Consider the following 14899-nt stretch of genomic DNA (forward strand, 5'->3'; position numbering starts at 1 on the left):
TGCCTTAACCCATCTGGCCATGCTGGGCGAAACCCTTTATTAACAGTAAGACAACGCCACATTAATAATAATAATAATAATAATAATAATATATAAAAGCTTACAAGTAAAAATTAAGTGGACAATGACAACAATAAATATATATGTGTATATTACATTTATAGAAGAAATAAAAAGAAAATGGCGCTGTGATCATGTAAAAATGAATGAGCTGCAAAGGACAAGAGTAAAGCACGACGGAAAATGATGCACAGGAAACTGAACATTGACTATATACGAATTATATTACAAACTCTTGAATCACAAAAATGTTCACGGAAATAAACTGAAGGCAGAACAAAACGATAATGTTGTCACGAGACAAGCGTTGTTGATAACAGATGACCTCAGAGGAGAGAACCAGTCGTTTTTGGTTGTCAAATTTCATTCAGAAATATCGCTAAATTTGATGTAAAAAATACGTAGAATAACCATAGCAGAAACAGAGATATTAGTTCAACTGTTTTGTTATATGTTGTATTAAAGTTAAACCATGATAAATTTTCCGCCACTGTAATAATAGAATGACTTTTAACTGGTGTTCCTGAAAAGTTAAACAACCTTAAAACGTTAAGTACGTTCTGAACCGGTAGGTTCTACTGTTTTCTTGTTATTTCAAATGTAACTTCATTGGCTGCCTGCTGCGTTATAATCAGTCTTCTATTATATCATTTTTAATAGTATATGAATATCATTTGAAAAGTGAAATCAACATCACTAAACTTGTTTAGTTACTAATAAAGTTTGTTAGCCTCTACGATTGATTGGCTATTTTGTGATTTTACACAGTTCAATGACATGTCACTTTTTGTAATAATGAAACATTAATTTGACAGTTTACAGTTAAAATAAGTGGACGACAAACATTATTATTAAATAATAATTTGATAATTTCTCATTTGCGATTCAGAAGGGTGGGCGCTTGAAATAAGAAATTAGCATTTGCGATGATTTTTAGTTATTAGGTTTTTCTCGCCTACAATTAATACTTGTATTAATACACTAGTATTGTCGGTGATTGAAAATATACAAGGACTACATATTAATCTTTGCGCGAAAATTCTGAAAGTTAACTGAAAATGACCAACCAGAATAAGTGTTACGTTAATTTTACGTATACTAAATGTAGTTTTTACAGATTATTTCTATACAAAACTCCCTCTAGTGGCTTAATAGTAAGTAGGAGGGCTTACAGCGCTAAGACCTGGTTTGGATAATTGTGATGGGCACAACATGGATAGTCCATTATGTAGCCTCACGCTTAACAATCAAACCAGAGAAAACTTCAATCCAACTTTATTATTGGGCCCAGCATTGCTAGGTAGGTTGAGGCGTGCGACTTGTAATCTGAGGGTCGCTGGTTCGCATCCCCATACAACCAAATATGCTCGCCTTTTCAGCCGTGGGAGCGTTATAATGTTACGGTCAATCCCACTATTCGTTAGTAAAAGAGTAGCCCAAGAGTTGGCGGTGGGTGGTAATGCCTAGCTGCCTTCCCTCTAATCTTACACTGCTAAATTAGGGACAGCTCGCGCAGATAGCCCTCAAGTAGTTTTGCGTGAAGTTTAAAAACAAACAAAACTATTATTTATTAACGTACAAATACCGTATCAATTTTTTTTATATATATAATTAACATGCTTACATCCACCCTTAATATTCAACCTCGTAATTCACCTATACTGCCAATAAAAACAAATCTTTATGTGACAAGAAAATGTACGCAAGTAATAAAATATAAAATTAAACAAAAAATAACAGTGGCTGCTTATGCAAAGATTTTTTATATATGGCTTTGTACGTTCAACAAAACCATATAACAATCCCTAAAAAGTAGCCAAATCTTTCCAAGAAAAACTTATCTACAATTGAATGTTGAAATTTCTTTCATTTGTAAGAATTCATGTTGGAATTAAGGCATTTACACAGAATAATACTATAGCCTTAAAATAACTAATTCTCTATAAGTTTGTTCCATTGACGTAGTAGCTACTTTATATAGGGGTTTCTTAATAGGTTTTTATGCACTCGTTCCTACCTTGTTTCTGTACTTTCTGGTGTTACTATCTTTATTTACTGTTTACCTTTTATTATTTGTTTCTTATCTTTATTAAAATTATTCCAATAAATATTTTATAATGAATAGAGGTCGCTATGAAAACACAAGTTTTAGTCTGTAGTGATGAGTTGTCTCTATGAAAGACATGGGCTGAAGTTAATTATATCTACGCAATAGTGCTTCTTCACTCCCTAGATTAAAATACAACATTTTTATGTGTAACAACTTCAAGTATTGGCCAGTTAGCCCTTCTGACCAGAATCATAATAATTAGCAAAACATTTTACTGTTTCGCTACTCGCCTGTACTTTACTTTTGCGAGGTTTTTTGGTTAAGTTGAAAGTCTTAAATTTTGGAAAAGCTCGACAACCTGAGTTAGTGTTTATAAAAGTCTCGGAGACTGTTAAGCAAGATTTGAGACTACGATGAGCAATTATGTATTGCGTGTGTGTTTATGTATTAAAATCGCATACGAGATCTAATCTGCGATTTTAATACATAAACACAGAGGCAAAAAAAAAAAAAAAAAACAATGCAGTTGACAGAAGGTGTATTACAATTTATATACTCTTAACGACTGACTGTTGATTTAGAATTAAACCTCATGTTTCACTAAAATATCACTCATATTTGTAATTCCATATCTGTAACAAACAACTATTCGTATAATCACGTGCTAAAGATATACAAAAAGCTATGGTATCGGTTCACATGTTAAAAAACTTAAATAAATAAACCCCCGTTTGATTTATTTAGTTAATATCTACATAAACCATCTGCCTCTGTCCACCACGTGGAATCAAACCACAGATTTCAGCGTTGTAAATTCGTAAACTTACCGCTGCCCCTCCGAGTTATAAAAAACATTAATGAAGTAGATGTGCAAGTTAAATCACGTTTTGAAAGCCAAATTACACACTGAGCTATACCCTTGGTAAAAGCCTGACAGATTCGGTGAGAGTCTACAAACAAGTGTGAACTCACAATCCATAACAAGCTTTCTTTCTGAAACTCTCGTAGTACATTTTAAATGTGTTACCTTGAAAGTTTTGAAGATTATTTTACGAAGACTGCACATCTTCATATTTTCTCTCTTGAAATGTAGAAAATACGTAACAGTTTACTCATTTTTACCAAATTATCCGAGAATTTTCAGTGCCGTTCATAAGCCAAGAAAATTTGTTATAAGACGGAAGTAGTCCGGTAGTGAAGAGGTGTAGAAGTGGAGTCAAGAAACTTGGCAGAAATGGCAAGCCAGTTACGTCACTTGTTCAAAGCAGTCCATTTCACAGTAGAGATGTGGTTAAGATTTGTACTGTCTGAATTTGGTACACTTAATACATTAAACTTACCAATAATCCTGAATTCAGCTTCTACTGAAAACTATTATTCTACATCAAAATAAAGAAATTTTCCAATTCATATTTTAATCATGAAATACTTCTCTAATTTAGGCTTAAGCATTTATTTCAACTTCAGTAAAAACCTAAGGTTAAATGATAGGAATCGAAAGGGTTAGGTAGTTCAAAACAGCAACAATATTTTTTTTTTATTTTCTGGCAGGTTAAAAAAACACATAAACTGATCATTCCAGATCCCAAAAAGGATTTAGATCCCGATAAAGAGAGTTTGCCGGTCGTTAGTCAAGTATACCTGCCCTGTATGGATTAACATAGCACAAAATCAAATCAAACTACAAATATTACAAAACTCGACCTTCAAGAGTGCATATAAAGTCTGACGCACAACAAGTTCATATTCTGCACGTAAATGGACAAACTGATAGCTATTCTCACTTACGGAAAAAAAATATATACAAATGAATTACTAACGTTTACTATCATCGCTGTCATACATGATGGAAATAAACTTAAATATCTCTCACCCCTAAATATGTATCATAAGTATAGCAATCAGCCACCCACTACTAGACGTACCTAATATATCATTTGTGTAGTATACACGTTATGCATTTAAATAAAATAACGTTTTACCACGTCAGTACGTACTAGATATACTACAAAATCAACAAGCAGTGAAATACAAAGGATTGTTAAAAAACAAAAAATGAGGCGAAGTGTATACCAATACAAATGTTAAACGTTGCACATAAATTGAATATGGCCCTGATAATGGTTTTTTATAATCATTCTAGTAACAATACATGAAAGAAACATCTTCACTTGTAGAATGTTCAGCTAGTAAAATACCACAGTAGGTGGGAATAAGAAGTGAAAAGAAACTTGACTCTCCCAGATTCCGATAAATACAGTTCGAATTGTAGTGAGGAAGAATTCTTAATAGCATTTGACACTCCCAGATCACGTGCAATGACCAAATACCTATCTAGGAGAGATATATCAATTGTAGCTGAATATTTTATTACTCTGCATTTTGCTTAGAGTGGGAAAACAAGCCACAATCGTGAACATTTTATCCACATCCTTTGGTTTGTCGAATGTTATAGTTACTTTTGTTCGAGAGAGAGTGAGAGAGAGAGAGAGAGTGTGTGTGGTTACCTGCTGAGTCCACTCCGATGGGAATCGAACGCTGATTTTAGCGTTGTAAATCCGTAAACTTACCGCCGTGCCAGTTTCGAACTCTCGCTATTTACAACAGCTACTGTAGCAACAGTATCCGGGTTACTCTGTCAAATAATTTTATCTTTCAATATACAAGAAAGTTTAGTATGAATTTGGTTTACTTCTGTGCTATTATGTTAGCATGCTAAGATCAGTTTCAGTTGGTCAGCTCTTTTAGGAGGAGATACGTTCACAGATAGACAAGTATTCGATATCAAAAGAAAACTATCTTATGGTATGGGTTAATATGTATAACGCGTATATGAATAACGCCTACGACCTGACTAAAACTCGGCTCCATCTGGCTACGCTGTGATAAAAAAGTGCATCGTTGTGCGTAACATATAATAATGTTCCATACAAGCCTGTCATGAACATATAGCATTATTAACCATAACAGTCTCGGGACTCGAACATAGAATTTTATATTCTAAGCCTCTTACCTCTGAGCCACCAGGGTAAGGTTGGAATAGTTTTATTATAATTCTCTACAAGGTTGTGCGTATAAATTTTAAATTGCGTTATAAACTCGTGTTCAAGTGTGAATATTAATCAAAATATGGTGTCAATAAAATTGACAGTCTTTCATCAGACCGACCTGTAGAAGTTGATATGTGTAGCAGTTGTCAATAATGTGAAGCACTTTTGTGACATGTGAAGTGGTAAAATGCTATAAAACTACGAGGTAAATAATGGTGATTACCAGGTGCTCTTACTTCACAACTTTCAAATGTACGTTTTTGCACATTTAAACTAATTTTTGTATATTCTATTACAAGGGGACCCTTCCTACGGTTCATCCAGCGAGGCTGACGGCATTATTCATAGTTTAAATTATAGTAAAATTACAGCACATCTAACAATAATTTATATTACATCCTTCGACTTCAAGCCAAAGAAAACGTGCGTCTTAGAACCTGATAAATAAAATTTGGCAAGCTTTCAGTTACTACGAGTTTTGAGTTTCGCTTGAAGAAAAGAAAAGAAAAAAACGTGCGAGACTATATTGTCATTATTTTCACTAGTTTTTAAACGTTATTACTTTAACTGTGTTAAAAGTTACGTAAATGATAAATGTTAGAAAAAAAACAACAAACGTACATACATAATTATTAGCTGTTCAATTTCAATATTGAGACTATAGGTAGTTGTATATTCCTACAACTTTTATCTCAAGAAACAATAATCGTGCTTATAAATTCAATGCATTAAGTTAACCATCGTACTTTGCTTTTCACACCTTGTTTTGTCCTATTTCGAAGTGTGTATTGACATTTTTGGTTTTAACCGTCTAAAGGTTATCTAGTGGCTCAGCGTTAACTATAAGAGCTTATACAACAAGAAACCATGGTTTGATCATCAAGGTGGACAAAGTAATTCTGCGTTAAGTTAAACAAATTATCTAGGGCAGGGGTCAAACTTTTTTCATAGGGGCAGATTACTTGGAGAACGAGAAGCGCGGGCTGCATGATCATTATATGTTCAATACTCATAATCTAGAACGAAAGCTCTCTGTAAAAGACTTAACACTAAGTTTAGGATGCCACATTAGCCATGTGGGAGAAACATGCAATACACACATATAATAAAAAACAAACAGAAATACAACCAACATCTTTATTTACCAAAAGGTTATCAAAGAAGGTGACATTAGCATAAACAATTGTCACATCGCACATAGTGAGTACATATCTGAATTTCACTAAGCCGCAAAATAGTGAGATTTATGAAATTGGCACTTGGGATTTCAAAATATCTTCAATGTTCGGTTTTGAATTGCTGCATCCAATCATTAGAATTGCTTTAAAATGTTCATCAGTCAACCTTGATCGATGTGCCGACTTCACATTCTTCATTTTTGAAAATGCTTGTTCACAGACATAAGTTGTTCCGAACACTGACACCATACCAGATGCGAACTGCTTTAGCTTTGGAAAATCATCTTCAGGTATGCAGCTGTAAAATTCAATAAGTTGCCCCTCTCTGTGTTTTTTCTTTCAACAAGTCATTTCCTTGCAAATCGATGACCTCCAGCTGAAGTTCCACTGGCACATCACCAATGACACAATCAAAAGGATTCTGAAAAAGGAGAATGTCACTTTCGATCCTGTCGAGATCCGAAAATCTCTCTAAAAATACTTATTTAAATCACCAATAATCTTTTTCTGAAACTTCTGGTTGACATCTGTGATTTCAGCATGAAACTCATTGAAACACTGAAAATGAGAGAGGTTTTCTCCTTCTAAATGTGCTTCAAACAATGACAGCTTTCTCCAAAATCCTTTAATGATCATATAGAGATCACAGACAAGGTTATTCTTCCCCTGAAGTTTCAAGTTCAATTCATTCATGTGGGATGTGATGTGAACCAAAAAACGACAACTTTGACAACCAGGTTGGATCCGACAGAAGTGGATCGGCTCTATATTTTTCGATAAGAAATATATCTATTTATCTTCTCAGCTTATAAAAACAAGACAAAACTTTGCCGCAACTGAACCACCTCACCACCGTGTGATAAGACAAGTCACAAAAATCCGAATCAATTTCTTCAAGAAACGCCTTGAACTGGCGATGATTAAGTGCATGACCCCGAATGAAGTTCACTGCAGAAATGGCTGGTTTCAGTACGCAAGAAATATCTAAGTCTTTTCCACAGAGTGCTTGCTGATGTATGATGCAGTGTATGAACAGAGCGCTTGGGAGTTGAAGATCTTCCAACTGTTTCCTGATCAGACCCTTCTTTACTCCAGCCATGTTTTATCCTCCATCAACTGTTACACCTTTAAGCTGATTCCACTGAAGGTTATAATCTTGCAAAGTTTCATGCACTTCCATGAAAATGTCTTCTCCAGTTGTTCATCCGTGCATCCTGATCCCAACTCTTCCGTAATCTGAAAGTCCAAATTAACTCCACGAATGAAGAAGTTGTGACGTACTCGAGAGATCAGTAGACTCATCCAATACTAGAGAATACCATAGGAAGTTTCTAGCTTCTTGACGTATCTGTAATGCGATGTTCTCTCCAAGTTCTTCTGCTCTTCGTACAACTGAAGTTGCTAAAAGGCTGATACTTTCAAAGAAATTGGCTTTTTTCAGGACACAGATCATTTGCTGCTTCCATCATACACTCTTTGATGAAGTTGCAGTCAGTAAAAAGGTTTTCCTCGCTCTGCCATCCTATGCACTATTTTGTAACTTGTACGAGTGACAGATTCATTTTCAGCAAACTTTCTCATGAAGAGATTCTTTTGATATTCAAAAACGCGTTTCATCGATTCAAATTTCTCAGAATGGAACTTTCCTGAAAATATCAAATATATTGATGGATGTTTTGTTTCGTAGTGACGCCGAAGGCTGTACTCTTTCAAAACGGCAACACTTTCGGTGCATATCACACAAGTAGCTTTCTGGTTTTTTGTTTCCACAAAGAAGTACTTTTCTCCCCATTCTTCATTGAAAGCACGAGACTCAGAATCCACTTTTTCTTTTTTTAAAAACCATAACGATGGGTGAAAAAACGAACAAACAGGATCTGAAAATGAAAAACACAAAACGCTGTGAGAAAAGTATTGTACTGGTCCAAGAACGCGCAAACAAAATATATTGAAACGTAGTTTGCCATGACACTTACCTAAGAACGAGTTACGAAAAGCGCATAACCCGACTACTAAGAGAAATGAGCTTGCTGAAGCGGTAACCCAAGGCCGCTGAATTTACAAGACGAGTCAATAGGACGAGGGTTAAGTCTGTACTTGTTTTCGAAATCCTAATGCTTTCATAGATACGTGCCTTGATATGAACAAACGGGTAGCAAGAACGAAAGAATTTTCCTATTGGTTAAAAATGCGCGTGATAGCCTTGTTTCCTTTTTATCATAACGTCTTGTGTTTGCCAGCCTAAAGCAACTATCGGTGCGATTTATTTTGTTATGACAGTCGGACATTTGATGGAATGTCACTTTTTATTTCCAAGCGGCTAGCTGCTGGCGGGCCGGACAAAGTGACCTCGAGGGCCGTATCCGGCCCGCAGTTTGGTGACCCCTGATCTGGAGTAAAAATGCTATTTCGTAGTAGCAAGTAATTACGCAGAGTTTGTTTTTTTTTACTTATAAATATCACTAAATCAACTGCACAATCAACGGTATAGTCTGTGAAACTTGATTTAAAATTCTCAGTACACACACACACACACACATTTCAGTAACACTTTCTTTAAAATATTTTATTGTTTCGTTACCTTTAGTTTGGATACAAAGTTGGCGCCACGTATGAGACTTATATCAACAATTGGCTTATTGATCAGTACTTAAAATTTGTACCACGAGAGATAAATTATCTGCGAAACAATCAATAATAACAATTTTAATTATTATTAATATGTTTTTGGGTAAGTTCATAAAATAAATCTTGACATTCTTTACTACATCCGATTCCTCCCACCTCCCAGTTACGAAGCCCCATTACAAACATTTTAAAAATCTCTTACATGCGTAAAAAATTTATGTAAATCCATGGATTCAGTCCCACGAAATCTCTCTGTATAATGAGCCTCAAACTGAAGGTTTCTAAGTTGTTGTTTAATATTTTGAATGGCTTCATAGTAATACAAGTTTTCAAACCCTCTCCTGCCAGGTGGGTTAAGACGCGAGACTCGTAATATGAGGGTCGCGGGTTCGAGTCTCGGTCGCACCACACATGTTCGCCCTTTCAGCCGTGGGGCGTTATAATGTGACGGTCAATCCAACTATTCACTGGTAAAAGAGTAGCCCAAGAGTTGGCGGTGGGTAATGATGACTAGCTGCCTTCCCTCTAGTCTTACATTGCTAAATTAGGGACGGCTAGCGCAGATAGCCCTCGAATAGCTTTGCGCGAAATTCAAAGAACAAACAAACAATAAATCGTCTCCATCAATTCAGAGTTCTAAAAGCCCTCTTACCTGCTATCCTGGAACATAGTTACGGCCCTTTCTTTTCTTGTTCGTATTTTCAGAACGTTCAAGAGCTTATCGGAAGCATTTCTAGTCGTTTATCGAGAATATGTAGAGCTCAAACATCAGGTATACGCATATGAGAATTATTTTATATATTTTACTAGAACCTGTGTATGTGCGACCGTATATTTCACACACACACACACACACACACACACACACACACACACCTCTTATTACTCGAAACTTCCATTGGTTATATGTAAAGTCTGACACGCATAGAAACATAAGACATTCAGTTACTTATTTCGAAAAAAAATTAGTTTCGCACCATGAGAATGAACTACATATAAATACCTATTAGAGACTAAATGTTTTTCGACTTCAGTGACTTAGCGGGTAAGTTTGCGGGAACGCTAAAAATTTGGTGAGCAGAGCACAGACAGCCAGTTGTGTGGCTTTGCGTTTTACAACAAACAAACCAATTATTTTATAGATGATGTAGGCAGTCTTCATTACGAACAACAAAATTAAATGGGCAGCAATTGCTTGGATCAGTGGGCACTTATGGAGAACAAGTCCACAACAGCACATGTCTGCGAGTCTTTGAATTTCGGTTATAACAACATAAGAGTGTTTGGGGACAGCTAAGATAGACCAATAGGTTCCAACCTCTAAACTGAAATTATTGCATATAAATAAAAAATATTAAATCCAGCCCTTATCATTCATATACTTTAAGCTCTCTCTTAAAACCATTTAAATATACCATCTTCACAACATCCGAAGGCAATCCATTCCAAAGACCAACCACAGTGTTAGAAAAATAAAACTGTTTTAGCTGAAGGTGGCTCCAACTTTGCCAAAATATACATTTGTTATCACTATTATTACTGTTAAGTAAGTGTTAATGAGCATTCAATTGAAATGTTAACATGTTTAAAACACTAAAAGACGTCAATATAATTTCTGCATAACAGCAGATGCACATTAAAACTACACAAGTAATCATTTCGTCAGACTGATAAAAACTGAACTTGTGTACCCCGCCAATTTGCAATAGAACAGTGAAAAAATGCTCGAACATTATTTTTAATATTTGTTTTAAAATACTATACCATCAATACATATTACACCCCTCCTTAATAGCTTAGGAATAAGCTACAAAAGTTAACGGTCTCTATTATGGATACTTCATGAACCTTTGTGCTTAAAGAACCGAAACAAATTTGAACTGAATTCATGCATTAGATAACAGCATATAAAACTGCAACGTTTTGTTTGTACCTCTTTACATTGTAACGTGTAGGCCTAAGCTCCAAGTTGTTTATTTTCACGGTTAACTCACAGAACAACTGGTGTCTTATCTGTAAATCGTCCTTCCTTCTTCAAATATGAGGAAGGAAGAACGATCTTCCGTTTAATGGTTGTGTGTTCTATTTCCTTTAGAAACATGGTGTGATATTAGGGAACACACAGCTGAAAACCTGGTCAATTAGCGATGCTAAAACTTGAATTAAACGCTAATTGTCTAACATATACATGAAGTGCGTTTATTAAGTCTCTCCACGATAAACAAATCAAACTAACGATATGTTAAATATTTTAATTTTCTTATACAATTTGTTTGTTGTTACACATCAAGTGAACTGACACTTCACTGATCATCAGAATGTAAAGTTATAATGGTTTCTCATACGAACAAACTATAGTGATTTAATTGTCCGTTACTTTACTGTTCAATAACACTGTTTTAATTGATTGTTACTTCAATGTATAAAAAAAAACTGAATGCAATGATACTCCATTCTTCATTAGAATGTAATGCTTTATTACCTGAATTTTATCGTAATAAAACTATATCGTTTTTACATCATTTAAGAAATATGGCCTTTTATTAAACTTACTAATGCATTATAAAGGATTAACAGCCAAACATTAGGAACGTAAACATTTTGTTTTGTTTGTGCAAATAGACCACGAATTGTAATGCGATAACTTTAATAGTGCGATAGGATACATAAAGTATGCTACCACGTATTAGTTGCATAAAATTAAAACATTCTCACGCAATATTACCACAGAATACGACGTTGCGTCAAACATAATGCAAAAATAGTGTATTTCATTGTATACACATTGGAAATGGAAAACAGGCCATACAAAGTTTACAAATTACGAAATTCAACAAAATCGAATTCAAGAAAATTATAACCCTTAATAATGCACGATAGGAATATTAACACACTAAACATAACACTTTTTATCCATTGTTTTACATTATTATTACTAGTTGTATGATTAATGTTTAATTACCACCATTATCATTAGACACCAGCGAGAATAATTCACAAAACTATAGCTACTGATTTCTGTATCTTACACTAATGAAACCGTCTGTTTTCTTGTCAACCTCTACAGTTGAAGTTTCTTAAAGCCATTTAAAATTACATTAAACACAATACTTTACATAGAAGTAAAAATATTCTGCAACTAGTACAATAACAGAATAACCTCTAGAGACGTTGAATAGGATTTGTTTGATTAAATTTTAGAATTGCTTCGCAAATCTGCCAAAAGGTTATCTGTGATTTTAGACTGGTAGAGAGAAAACAACTAGTCAACAGCACCCATCGGCAACTCTTTATTTACTCTTGTCCGACTGAATAGTGGTAGTTAACAATTACACTTATAGAGCTTCTGCGACTCCAAAGTATGGGACGCATTTTTGTGGTAAGAGGACACAAATCATGAATTTTCGGATTCACCATCAAGGCCACCCCCGATCAGACTGAACTTGATAATAAACATTATGGTGTTCATTTTTAATTTTCACTCTTACACATTCGTTGGTAAAAGAGTAGCCCAAAAGTTGGCGGTAACGACTAGCTGTCTTCTCTCTCTAGTCTTACACTACAAAATTAGGGACGGCTAGCGCAGATAGACCTCGTGTAGCTTTGCGCAAAATTTCAAAACAAAATTTACACACTGGCGTGTGACGAACTCGCTGAAGGATTAAAAATATTCACTAAATTAGTCACGTGGCCCCGTTCTGGGTTCCTCAAGAAAACGTTCACTTTTTGTTTCATTCATCAGAGTTTCGTAGAGGTTAAATTTATTACGTACACTAAGAAAAAAGCCCTCCAGTGGCACATCGCTATGCTTACGGTCTCACTCCGCCAAAAACTTGGTTTCGATACCCGTGGTGGGCAGAGCCCAGATAGCCCATTGTGTAGCTTCGTGCTTAATTCTAAAAAAAAACAAAAAAACAACAAATACTCGGAGAAAAAAAAATCTCTAGACACAGTATTGTGCATAATATTTTAGTTATTGCTTCTTACACTTAAGGATACCAGGAATGTACGAGTATAGAAAGAATAATAAACGTAATGGAAAAACTAACACGAAACCTTTTGATAATACTGTGATGTGAAAACCTCCCAGTAGCACAGTGGTACGTCTGCGGACTTACAACTCTAAAAACCGGATTTCGATACCCGTGGTGGGCAGAGCACAAATAGCCCATTGTGTAGTTTTGTGCTTAATTCAAAACAGCAATAATAACATAATATTAAGGTCTAGAAAATAACGAAATACATATAGCTGAAAAGCATATAAATGAGTTATACAAAGACCGAATTTTTTTAACACTACACTTTGTACTCTTCATTTTAGTACATTTATTTACATGACTGAGCTTACATTTAACCGGTTTCTTGACTTCGAAGTTCACTGCTCAGACATTAATTTTCATGTAACTTAGCTCGAAACTAAACTTTCCACTTTGCTTTTATGAACGACTATACCCATATTGGCAATATATTTATAGATTTTATCAATTTGTAAAAACAGTTCTTTCTTCTAGGACGGTTCTCGATTAAATTTGTTAATAACTAAATAAAACTTTCAATTCTCTACTTACCCGGCTACCTCGGTGGATGTGGAACGGTAAAGTTTCAGGACGGTTTTGTTTAGGTTGATTTATAAAGCCGCAATTTTGGGAACTACTTTCCAGGCAGTCAGTCGCGGGACCACAAGCTAAGTTTGACTTGTTCTCGTGAAGCTTTCGCGGAATTAAACAACCAGGTAATGCGTCTGATGAGATGTTTGTAGCCTGTATTGCTAATTTCTGAAGCTGGAATTTGCACACAGAAAAAAAAAAAAGTTATGTTTTTACAAAGATTTGCAATTAAATTGAATTTTAGAAAAAGACAATGCTAGTTTCTTCAGACGGCGCAGTTAAATACGTACAGATCAACCGCCGTAGAACAACTTATATCCCGCGAACGATTCATATAAAGTGGGGACAACCCCTTGCGTTAGGTAATAATTCCGGTTTTAAGGACTTGTTTGCTGCGTTAGCTCATGCGCATTCTCAGTCTGACGTAAGTAATGTTTGAATTACCCCAGTGTCGTCTGAAGGGCAGTAAACAATAATCAATCCGTGGAAACGCAGATGAAGTACTTTGGTCTTCTGTGAAAACAGAATAATAATAAAAAAAAATGTCACCCGTAACATAGCAAAGTCGCTACAAGATAAACGTCTACATATGTGGACGCTTCCTTTTCCGGATGTTTTGTAGTGTAGTTGTAATAAGTTTTCGGACGTGGTTACTGTTTCTCGTGGACTTACTGGACGTATTTGTTTAGTTAGGTTCTGTTGAACTTCAAATTTAGGTTATAATCAGCCACATCCTGTGTTCCATGATGGGTTTCGTAGTACATGAAGAAGTAGTTAATGGGTATTTACAAAACATACGCGGCTGAACAAGAAAGATGCTTGCATGTAAATCAGTTTTTAAGGCATGGGTATTCTTCAGTCTCGAGGGTCATCTAATGTGGGTGGAAGGGTGGGTGTATTTTCTTATAGCAAAGCCACATTGGGCTATCTATCTGCTGAGTCCACCGTGGTCATCTAATTCGATATAACAAGTCATCTGATGTTTTTGCATGTAACCGTTAAGTGAAAGCTTTATGCAATGCTAAACGTAACACAATTGTGTATGGCAAGTAGTTCGTAAATGATCTTGAACGCTCAGGATTAATACATCAAATGTGTGTCTGTTGAGAAGTGTAAATGAATTTGTAATAAGCCTACATTACAACAACCAATTATGATACACTTATTTTTGAGTAATTACCCACGAATAAATATTTTCTTCCACAAAATAGTTCTCTCGTAATTTTGAAACATGACTTCTTTATTTTTACGCGTTTCTATTAAACAGTTAAAGTCACAAATAGTTATAGTTTCAATTAAAACAATTTTTCCTAAGGGCACTACACT

The 14899-nt window shown here is 35.1% G+C and overlaps 1 protein-coding gene across 2 annotated transcripts in view; it reads right to left on the minus strand.

Annotated features, from left to right (window-relative positions):
* Positions 1 to 14635, minus strand: part of LOC143225636 (proclotting enzyme) — a 43086-nt gene extending 28451 nt beyond the window's left edge. Inside the window, exon 1 of one of the 2 annotated variants that reach the window (XM_076455414.1) lies at positions 13535 to 14635. The gene's annotated coding sequence lies outside the window, so the exon portion shown is untranslated. Of the gene's footprint in view, positions 1 to 12738; positions 12864 to 13534 lie in introns of those variants that run through there. The other variant, XM_076455416.1, reaches the window with a different exon arrangement.
* Positions 14636 to 14899: the final 264 nt, after the last annotated feature.

The sequence above is a fragment of the Tachypleus tridentatus genome, chromosome 9 (assembly GCF_004210375.1).
Source record: "Tachypleus tridentatus isolate NWPU-2018 chromosome 9, ASM421037v1, whole genome shotgun sequence".
Lineage (NCBI taxonomy): Eukaryota > Metazoa > Arthropoda > Merostomata > Xiphosura > Limulidae > Tachypleus > Tachypleus tridentatus.